The sequence below is a fragment of the Phascolarctos cinereus genome, unplaced genomic scaffold (assembly GCF_003287225.1).
Source record: "Phascolarctos cinereus isolate Bilbo 61053 unplaced genomic scaffold, phaCin_HiC Scaffold_1;HRSCAF=81, whole genome shotgun sequence".
In the NCBI taxonomy this organism is placed as follows: Eukaryota; Metazoa; Chordata; class Mammalia; order Diprotodontia; family Phascolarctidae; genus Phascolarctos; species Phascolarctos cinereus.
Window position 1 is genome coordinate 259,139,666 of NW_027555514.1, and position 10,199 is coordinate 259,149,864.

Genomic DNA, 10,199 nt, shown 5'->3' on the forward strand with positions numbered 1-10,199 from the left:
ACTTTGGGAGGAAGTAATATAGATACACTTCACATTACAATCTAGTGATTTCAAACCAGAAATATGAGTCAAGTGAATTCCAATACCGTGATACCCATAGTGATTTTTTTCACTCTGAATTATTCATACAATGGACTCCACTCTCTGCTTTGATTCCATTGTAGAGCCCTGGCCTCATTCCTATTCAATCAGCACAGAAGCCGTGCTGCCTATCTGTACTGCTGGCTGGCTCTGAAGGAGCTATTAGGATTTATAAATATTTCTGAATTTAAAATCAAGAAATGTTCTAGCTAGAAGGGAACTCAGAGATCACTTAGTCCAAACCCAGATTTACAGATAAAGAGAAGTTAAATGACTTGTCCAAAGTCATAACTAGTCAGTGGCAGAGCCAAACCAAAATCCAGATTTTCTGTTTTCATTCAAACTGAAAACCATTCTGGTGGTAGTACAATAAGTAAGCAAATAACTGATGGGACAGTTTGTTTCAGACTTGGACTTTTGTCACTGCTGTTGCCTCCAAGTCCAGGCTCACTGAATACCCTGGAAATGGGTATGTCTGGTCTCTTTCTGGCCTTGACTTTCCTGCTTCTGGCCACCACAAGGCTGCCTGTGAAGGCCTACAGCTGTGGCCTTCGGCATCCTTAAGACGATCTGTATATCAGATATGGATGTCATGGCCAAATTCCCATCAGTCCACCAGCTCAACCACACCCTCTCTCATCCGCAGTATAAGATCAAGGTTATCAAGAAGTTCAAAGGCTTTGAGGTTTCTGGGAGGCATTACCCTGGCCCCAAAGCTCCTTATCACCCCCACCCAGGAGATCCTTTGTGGCTACCAACACAAAGTCCTGTCCAAGAGTCTGGAGTATCTGGTTGCAGCACACCTACTAGAGGGCCAGCTGCATGTCATCTGCTTCAGCTTCCTGAAGCCCTGGAGTAGCCTGAGCCCAGCCCAGCAACTGAGCTTCCGCCAGACCTGTGGTTACAAGTGCAGGACTGCCTGAGTATTCCATACAATGTGGAGAGTGACATCAACTGCCTTTGGACAGATTCACTGATATCCTCCCGGAGCCTCCACCTGGTCTTCCTGCCACTCAAAAGTGGCTTGTGCTCCTGGAAATCTCTGAGCACTGAGGCACCACAGGCAAGAACCTGAGCTGGCCCAGAGCTCTCTTCTCTCCATCCTAAGAAATCATGGCCAGCAAAATACCTAGAAACCAAACCAAAAAACCAAACCAATCAGCCAACCAAAAAATAATGCCATGCACACAGGAACAGTGTATATCCTCTGCAGCAGTAGCTGCCTCTTACCTACTTATCTACTAAGTTATAGATTGGCTACAATATGTTTTGACAAAGGAAAGTTTCACACTGAGAAAATCATTTAATCTTTTTCTTTCTTTCTTTCTTTCTTTCTTTCTTTCTTTCTTTCTTTCTTTCTTTCTTTCTTTCTTTCTTTCTTTCTTTCTGTCATTTATATCTATCCATGTATCTATTCAGGTTGTCTGTCTATCTATCTATCTATCTATCTATCTATCTATCTATCTATCTATCTATGGCTCAGTGTTCTGATTTATAATGATGATAACAATGATGAAATAAAACTATTACTGGGTCCACTTCATCATGTATTCGGCATTAATATAACTAAAATCTCCTAAGTAAGCCATGATACCAGGAATGATACCAGGAATGGAATTCTAGTTCACAGTTGCCATAGCCCCCTTTACTCCACCTCACTCAAGGACAGCTTTATTTTAGTAGCAGCTAATTACCTGATTGGAATAACTGAGCTCCTCAAAAGGCCAAAGAAACAGAGCTGAGCAGCGCATCTGTTCCCAGCACCATACTTCTAAGAAGCTGGCCAAATGAAGTATTCATCTTGTGGAAAATCCCACTGGTTTCCTTTCCTTCCCCTGGCAGGATCTCTCCAAGACTTCAAAAGGGGAGATTTGCATTCTTTGCTGCTAATATGAATGTTTCCAAGAGTCCAGTTCTATAGATGGAGCCACAGACTTGGATGTGTCAGAAATTTCTTTCCTTTGTACCTTGACAGCAAATATCATTCGACTTTTGTTCTTGTTTGAAAAAAAAAAGAGAACAAACTTGATCATTTACCTCTTCCTTACAGCTTATTATTGACTACTCAGGATTTAAGGCTACAGTTCTGTTGGGGTGGGTTTTGATAGAAAGGAAGCGATGAAAATATCTTAACCTGGATGTTTTACTTTGTTGCTATCAGCTGGTGATCAATCATAATTCAGTGTGCAATTTTACCAATTGTGCTCATCTTTTCAAATGATCATTTATTGACTCAAGGAAGGCAGTGCTGCTTAGTGGCTAGGGGCCCTCTTAAAGTCAGGGAAGGCCTAGATTTAAGTGCTGCTGCTGCCATATACTCGCTGGATGACCCCAGGCAATCACTTAACCTTTAATTCCCTCCCCTCTTGGCCCCTTGGCAAGTCTCTAAGGCTTTAAATGACAGAAAGGTTGCTGATCTGTCTTGGTGGAGGGAGTTTTCACACTAGGAGTTTCCGTAGACCAGTGGAATCATAGGTCTGGGACAATATCAACAAAATCTATTGATTCAGATGGTCCTTTCCTCCAAATGAGAAAACACCCTGGCTTTTGTCAGGAAGAACTGTGAATGTCCTTGTTCTAACTGCCTTCTCTTCTCATTGACCATTGTGCACCGATGGAGAATAAAGGGAATAGCTTGTTGGAGGGTTACATTCTAAAATTCATATGTATAGTAATTAATAGATCATGTATACACACTTTTCTATGTGTATATATGCATATCTATCTATATTTATCTATCTCTATTAGCTACCTATCCATTATCTATCTGTCTATCCATTATCTGTCTATCTAAATATCTATCTATCTATCTATCTACCTATCCATTATCTATCTGTCTATCCATTATCTGTCTATCTAAATATCTATCTATCTATCTATCTACCTATCCATTATCTATCTGTCTATCCATTATCTGTCTATCTAAATATCTATCTATCTATCTATCTATCTACCTATCCATTATCTATCTGTCTATCCATTATCTGTCTATCTAAATATCTATCTATCTATCTATCTACCTATCCATTATCTATCTGTCTATCCATTATCTGTCTATCTAAATATCTATCTATCTATCTATCTATCTACCTATCCACTATCTATCTGTCTATCTATCTATCTATCTATCTATCTATCTATCTATCTACCTATCCACTATCTATCTGTCTATCTATCTATCTATCTATCTATCTATCTATCTATCTAAATATCTATCTATCTATCTATCTACCTATCCACTATCTATCTGTCTATCTATCTATCTATCTATCTATCTATCTATCTATCTATCTATCTACCTATCCATTATCTATCTATCTAAATATCTATCTATCTATCTATCTATCTATCTATCTATCTATCTACCTATCCATTATCTATCTATCTAAATATCTATCTATCTATCTATCTATCTATCTACCTATCCATTATCTATCTATCTATCTATCTATCTATCTACCTATCCATTATCTATCTATCTATCTATCTATCTATCTATCTATCTACCTATCCATTATCTATCTGTCTATCTATCTATCTATCTATCTATCTACCTATCCATTATCTATCTATCTAAATATCTATCTATCTATCTATCTATCTATCTATCTATCTGTCTGTCTGTCTACCTATCTAATTGGGCCATCTATCCATTATTTATCTATCCATCTATCTATCTATCTGTCTATCTATCTATCTATCTATCTACCTATCCATTATCTATCTATCTATCTATCTATCTATCTATCTATCTATCTATCTATCTTTCTATATTTCTTTCTGTCATTTATATCTATCCATGTATCTATTCAGGTTGTCTGTCTGTCTGTCTATCTTTCTATATTTCTTTCTGTCATTTATATCTATCCATGTATCTATTCAGGTTGTCTGTCTGTCTGTCTATCTATCTATCTTTCTATATTTCTTTCTGTCATTTATATCTATCCATGTATCTATTCAGGTCGTCTGTCTGTCTGTCTGTCTATCTATCTATCTATCATCTATCTATCTATCTATCTATCTATCTATCTATCTATCTATCTATCTATCTGTCTGTCTGTCTACCTATCTAATTGGGCTGTCTATCCAGTATTTATCTATCCATCTATCTCATCTGCTGTCTATCCATTATCTTTGTTTCTTTCTTTTTCTTTCTTTCTTTCTTTCTTTCTTTCTTTCTTTCTTTCTTTCTTTCTTTCTTTCTTTCTTTCTTTCTTTCTGTCATTTATATCTATCCATGTATCTATTCAGGTTGTGTCTGTCTATCTATCTATCTATCTATCTATCTATCTATCTATCTATCTATCTATCTATCATCTATCTATCTATCTATCTATCTATCTATCTATCTATCTATGGCTCAGTGTCAACCTGAAGTGCTATAAGGAATGGTCCTTCACAAGACTCAGTCCTTGAGTCAGTATTACTTAACATTTTCATCAGGGACTTGAATCCTGGAACAGAGAGTAGGATTAATAAATCTCTGGTGACAATAAAACTAGGGACTGAAATTTGTCCAAGTATTAGGCATTGGCTGTCCATATTCTTCCCTTGGCAAGTGACTACATTTCTTAGCTACAAGTGGGGATACTACCTTCCTAGTGAACTTTTTCAGTGGGGGCAAAGGAGAAATAGTAGAGCATTAATAAATTAATAAATTGACTGACAACTAGAAAATGCGGGGCACCTTGTAAGCAGGAATGAAATGAACACATAGGAAAAGTTTCAATGATTTTGTCAGCTTGAAACTTTTCTTTGTCAAAACAGATTGTAGCCAGTCTATGATTTAGTAGATAAGTAGGTAAGAGGTAGCTGCTGTTGCAGAGGATATACACTGTTCCTGGAATCAGGTAGAGCTGAGTTCAGATCTGGCCTAGGAGAACCATAAGCGTTGTATAGTAAGCAAGAACAGGTAATTGGGGTACAGGCATAGTGAGGTGTGGGTTCAGTGGTATAAATAAGTATATAGATCTGAAGCAATGTCAGTATAAATAGATCAAGGAATTGTCTTTTTATCATTATGGGGAACTCTCTACACTAATGTAGTTTGCAACATGTCTATGATTTAGATAAATCATAGGGAGTCTCTGAGATACAAAGAAGTTAAATGACATATCCATGGTCATATTACTAACAGTAAGTGTCAGAGACAGGATTTGAACCCAGATGTTTCTGACTGCAAGCCTGAATTCAGTCCTTTATAACACACTTCACGGTTAATACCAGCATAATGACAAATGGAAAACAAAGTGGGACATCAGACAAACAGAGCACCTGACATTTCTAAATGACAATTTCCACATGTCATTTCCTTGCTCAAGAAATTTCCGTTTCCATTCAATATTATCTCTAGGAGAAGATAGGCATGTCTCCATTTGGGATTTGAATCCCTTCCCAATCTGGATCCTACTTATCTACCTGAGATGATTACACATTATCTACTCTCATGTATTCTATGCTGTAGTTAACTGGTCTACTTGCTTTTCCTCATACATGACATCTTCCATCTCTGTATTTTTTTTTTTTAGGTTTAGACAATGGGTTTAAGTGACTTGCCCAGGGTCACACAGCTAGTAAGTATTATGTGTCTGAGGCCAGATTTGAACTCAGGTCTTCCTGAATCCAGGGCCAGTGCTCTATCCACTGTGCCACCTAGCTGCTCCCATCTCAGTGTTTTTGCATAGACTATTTTCCATGGTAATAATTTTCTCTCCCTACCCCTACCTTTTGGAACCCCTGAGAATTCTTCAAGTTTCAGCTCAAGTGCTTCTTCTTGAAGGATTTCTTGATAGTCTGTATACTTACCCCAGAAATAACTTTGTATTATATACATACACATACACACGTGTATGTGTATGTTTGTATGTTTATTTATTCACTTGTGAAAATGTTGTTACCCCTGGTAGATATAAGTTCTTTGAGAGCAGGGATTTTTATTTTTAAAATGGTATCCTCCTTCTTAACTTAGTGCCTGGCAAACAGTAGACACTTAATAAGTGTTTGACAAATAGGCTGAGTTGTCCTAGCTGCATAGCCACAGAGTTTAAAAGTGAGATAATAACAGGATACTGCTGCTGGACAGCTCCTTCCAAAAGCACAACTCTCCACGAAAGCAGTGGTCTCTAAGCCACCGTAGACACTAATGATTGTGGAACTTAATGGTTGGCGTTCTGGTCTTTGTAGACACTGTAATTCATTAACTAGAAACTGGCTTACTGTTCTATCCCTGAGTTAGGATAAGAACTATGTATGTATCAGACTGCAGAGTATATTACAAAGCAGGCATGATTGTTCCCAGCTGGGGGAGAGGAAGGAGCAGATAGAGAACCTGGAGTCCTCATTTACAAGTCCCATGTTCTTATTCACTATGTCAGCTTATTTCCAAAGGCTATGGTGCACACATAATAAATATTCTGTGCTGTTACTGGAGGTTAGGACCCCTTTCAGTAGCAATGTGTACCTTTTCCCCCATCTCCAACTGGGAGTCAAATTTTCTGAATCTTGTATGTATTTAAACTTGAGTATAGTGTTTTTTTTTCCAAAAGGGAAGATTATGAATGTCAATATACATACACACATATATGCATATACATATACACATATCTATATCTCTCTATCTCTTTATCTGAGCACTTAAAACCCACCCATTAATTTACTGCAGACTCAAATGCTTTATTTCTCATTTTTTGTGTTTAAATTAATCAATAGTGCCATGGAAAGAATCCCTAAATTCACATTTTCACCTGTAATTCTCTCCCCCAATGTCCACATTCTCATTACCTTTATAAAGAAAATCCTAAAAAAACCAATTTTCCTGCACTATCTTGTCCCCCCCCCCCATCCCTTCAACAATTATTTTTCTGCTGCAAAAGATGAACCTAAGCTTCCTGCTGAGGCTCCTTGGGGGCTTTGAGAACATTAATCAAGTTCGTATGTTGAGCCAGAGTAATTTGCAGCAATACTGCTTAAAGCACGTTCTTTTTACTATAAATAGAGTCTCTCCCTACACAGTATTTTTCTCATGGAACCCAGAATAAGTAGTGTCTTCCCCAGCCAAGGGTTCAATTAAAGGAACAACCAATAATGGCCAGTTAATTACTTCTGGGTGTTGGTGGAGGGTAGATAGAGTCTTAGGTTGCACTAAGAGAGGAATAAAGACCTGAAAGTCTTGATCTACCCTCACGTGGTCAGACCACATCTGGAGCACTGGGTTCATTTCTGGGAATGGCATTTTAGGAAGGATATTGAAAATCTGGAGAGTATCCAGAGGAAGATAACCAGGCTGGTTGAAGAAGTTCAGGTCATAACATATTAGCATTTGTTGAAGGAACTGGGCATGTTTAGCCTGGAAGAGAAAAGCCCCTGAGGGGGCATGAATACTGTCTTTCAGCATTTGAAGAGTCATCATTTGGAAGAGGGATTAGATTTGTTTGGCCTGGTCAAAGAAGACAGAAGCAGTTGCAATCCACACAAGTTGCAAAGAGGGAAATTTAAGTTTCATGTGAGCAAAAACTTCTTAGCAATTAGAGCTGTCCAAAAGTGGATTAGGCTTCCCCAAGAGATAATAGGTTTCCCTTCTTGGAGGTCTTCCAGGAAAAGCCTTACACTCGATAAGTTTATTGTAGAGAGGATTCTTGCTCAGGTATAGGTTGAACTGGAGGACTTTTACTGTTCCTTTCAGCACTGAAATTCCATGATTCTGAGTAATATTTGCTTTTTCTATCTCTGCCTAGCTACCATCCCATTTTTACAAAATCATCATCACACAATTTAAAAGTTGAAAGGGACCTCATTGTCCATCTAATTGAACTCATGCATAAAAGAAGTCCTCAATGTAATGTAATTGAAAATAGAGCATATATTTTATTCTTACCTTTCATTCCCGTCTCTCTTTGTTCCCTGGGCTATTTGGTTTACTGGAAACTATGGTATCAGTCATTGGGCATTTGTTTGGGTTTCCAGTAAGAGTTCACATTTGTTTCTCTAATCCACCAGGGAAGTGTTGGGGTGAAGACATCATTCTTGTCTTCCCTAGGGACAAGTGAATTTTAGCCTCAGTCTGAAACTTGAAAGGAAAGGAAATCCTAAATGGAAATAATGACTTTGAATATGATTTCGTATAAAATATAGATTCAATCCAGGATCCTGAGTCTCCTGGGTTCCTAGTCCTATCCATATCCTAGCCAATTTGGAAGGGGGAGTGATACAGACTGCTTAGACCTCTCCTTTTTCCCCACAGCAAGGTGAAAGTCATATAAACAAAAACAGTAGAATGCCTGATGAGTCAATAATTGTAGGACTTGGCATTAAAGGAATTTTAGGATGATAGATTGGAACTTGAAAAGAACTTAGAGGTAATCTACTATAACCCCTTTATTTTATTTTATCTCATTTTTGTGAGGCAATTGGGATTAAGTGACTTGCCCAAGATCACATAGTTAGTAAGTGCCAAGTGTCTGAGGCTAGATTTGAGCTCAAGTCCTCCTAATTACAGGGTCAGTGCTCTATCCACTGCAAAATTTTAGAGAAGAGTGAGGTAAGGCTCAGAGAGCTTAGATGTTCAAGGTTACACATATTTAAAGCAGTCAAGCCTAGATTTAACAGAGTTCTTCTAACTCTGGATCCAAAGTTTTTCCCATTCTACCAGGCTTAACAACCCCTGGTTCATTCACATTTGATCTACTCAAGATTAATTAATTTGAGGATGATGAAAGTATTTTTAAACCACAGATTGATATATTTGTAAAAAAACAAAAACAAAACAAACAACCCCCCCCCAAAAAAAAATTCAGTTTCCTTTGTTTTCCTGAGTAGCAAAAATGCCAGTCCTAAGTGCCTCTGGCCAGGTACACAGGAAGCTATGGAAAGAACTGATCTTTCCTGGAATATGTGCTGTCTTACTTCTCGGGAGAAAAAAGAAATAGCTTAGAGTCAGGATAATATCTAGTCAGAGTACACATCACCTCAATACTCTTTGTTACCAGATAAATTTGGATATAACTAACCCATTAGTTTGCTGAACTCAGTATGGGACTCTATTTCCTTTTCTTGAAATTTGTGGACTGGTAAACTGAGGTTTCTTAGACCCCAGTCTTTAGGATCTGGAGTTCCCCCCCAAAGGTTGTCATTAGCTTCTATCTGACCCTCCTTAAGTGTAGGAGAAACGCTTCGGTATGCCTGCTTAGGGTTAACTATTGAAGACATGGCAGGTTTCAAGGGACATTTAACTATTCAAAGAACAAGCAACTAAGCCATGCTTTCTCATCAGTCAAAGTGCATGGCATAGTAAATAGCTAACCTCAGAGTCAGGAAGCCCTAAGCTTTAGTCTCACCTCTGATACATGTAGGTTATATGACTCTGGACAAATCTTAACCTCTCAGTGGCCCGGAAAGATAAGAATATAAATTAGAGAGGATCAGTCCTGAGCAAGCAGCATGAGCTGATGCCATAGAAGAATCAGGTGAAAGAATGAAAGATATTTAGCCTATGGAAGAGAAGGTTCAGGATAAGAGGGGCCATAAATTAAGGGAGATTGGGAAAGGTATCTTGGTGAAGGTGAGATTTTAGCAAGGATTTGAAAGAAGCCATTGAAGGGCAGGAGATGGAGGTGAGGAGAGAGAGAATTCCAGATAGGGGAGACAGACAGCTAAAACTCTCAGATTCAGGAGATGGAATGGCTTTTGTAAGGAATGGAAAAGAGATTAGTGTCACTGGATTGAAGGAAATATATATATATATATATATATATATATATATATATATATGAGTAAGGAGTAAGAAGGAGGGGAGACAGGTTGTGAAGGAATTTAACAGCGAAACAGAAGATTTTTATATTTGATCCTGGTGTCATAGTGGACCAGTGGGATTGTTCAAATGTGTGTGTGTGTGTGTGTGTGTGACATGGTCAGACCTACGCTTTAGGGAGATCCATTCAACAGCTGAGTAGAGTATTTACTGGAGTAGGGAGAGATTTGAGGCTGGAAGACCAACTATCAGGCTATTCAGACAGTCCATGTGTGAGGTAATGAAGGCCTGTATCATGGTAGTGGCAGTATTAGAGGAGAGAAGGGGAAGTATAAGAGATATTTTAAAAGTGGAATTAATAGGACTTGGCAGA

The 10,199-nt window shown here is 38.2% G+C and overlaps 1 pseudogene; it reads left to right on the plus strand.

Moving 5' to 3' along the window:
- The first annotated feature begins 546 nt into the window (after positions 1-546).
- Positions 547-1,156, plus strand: LOC144455957 (metalloproteinase inhibitor 1 pseudogene; annotated as a pseudogene).
- The last annotated feature ends 9,043 nt before the right edge of the window (positions 1,157-10,199 follow it).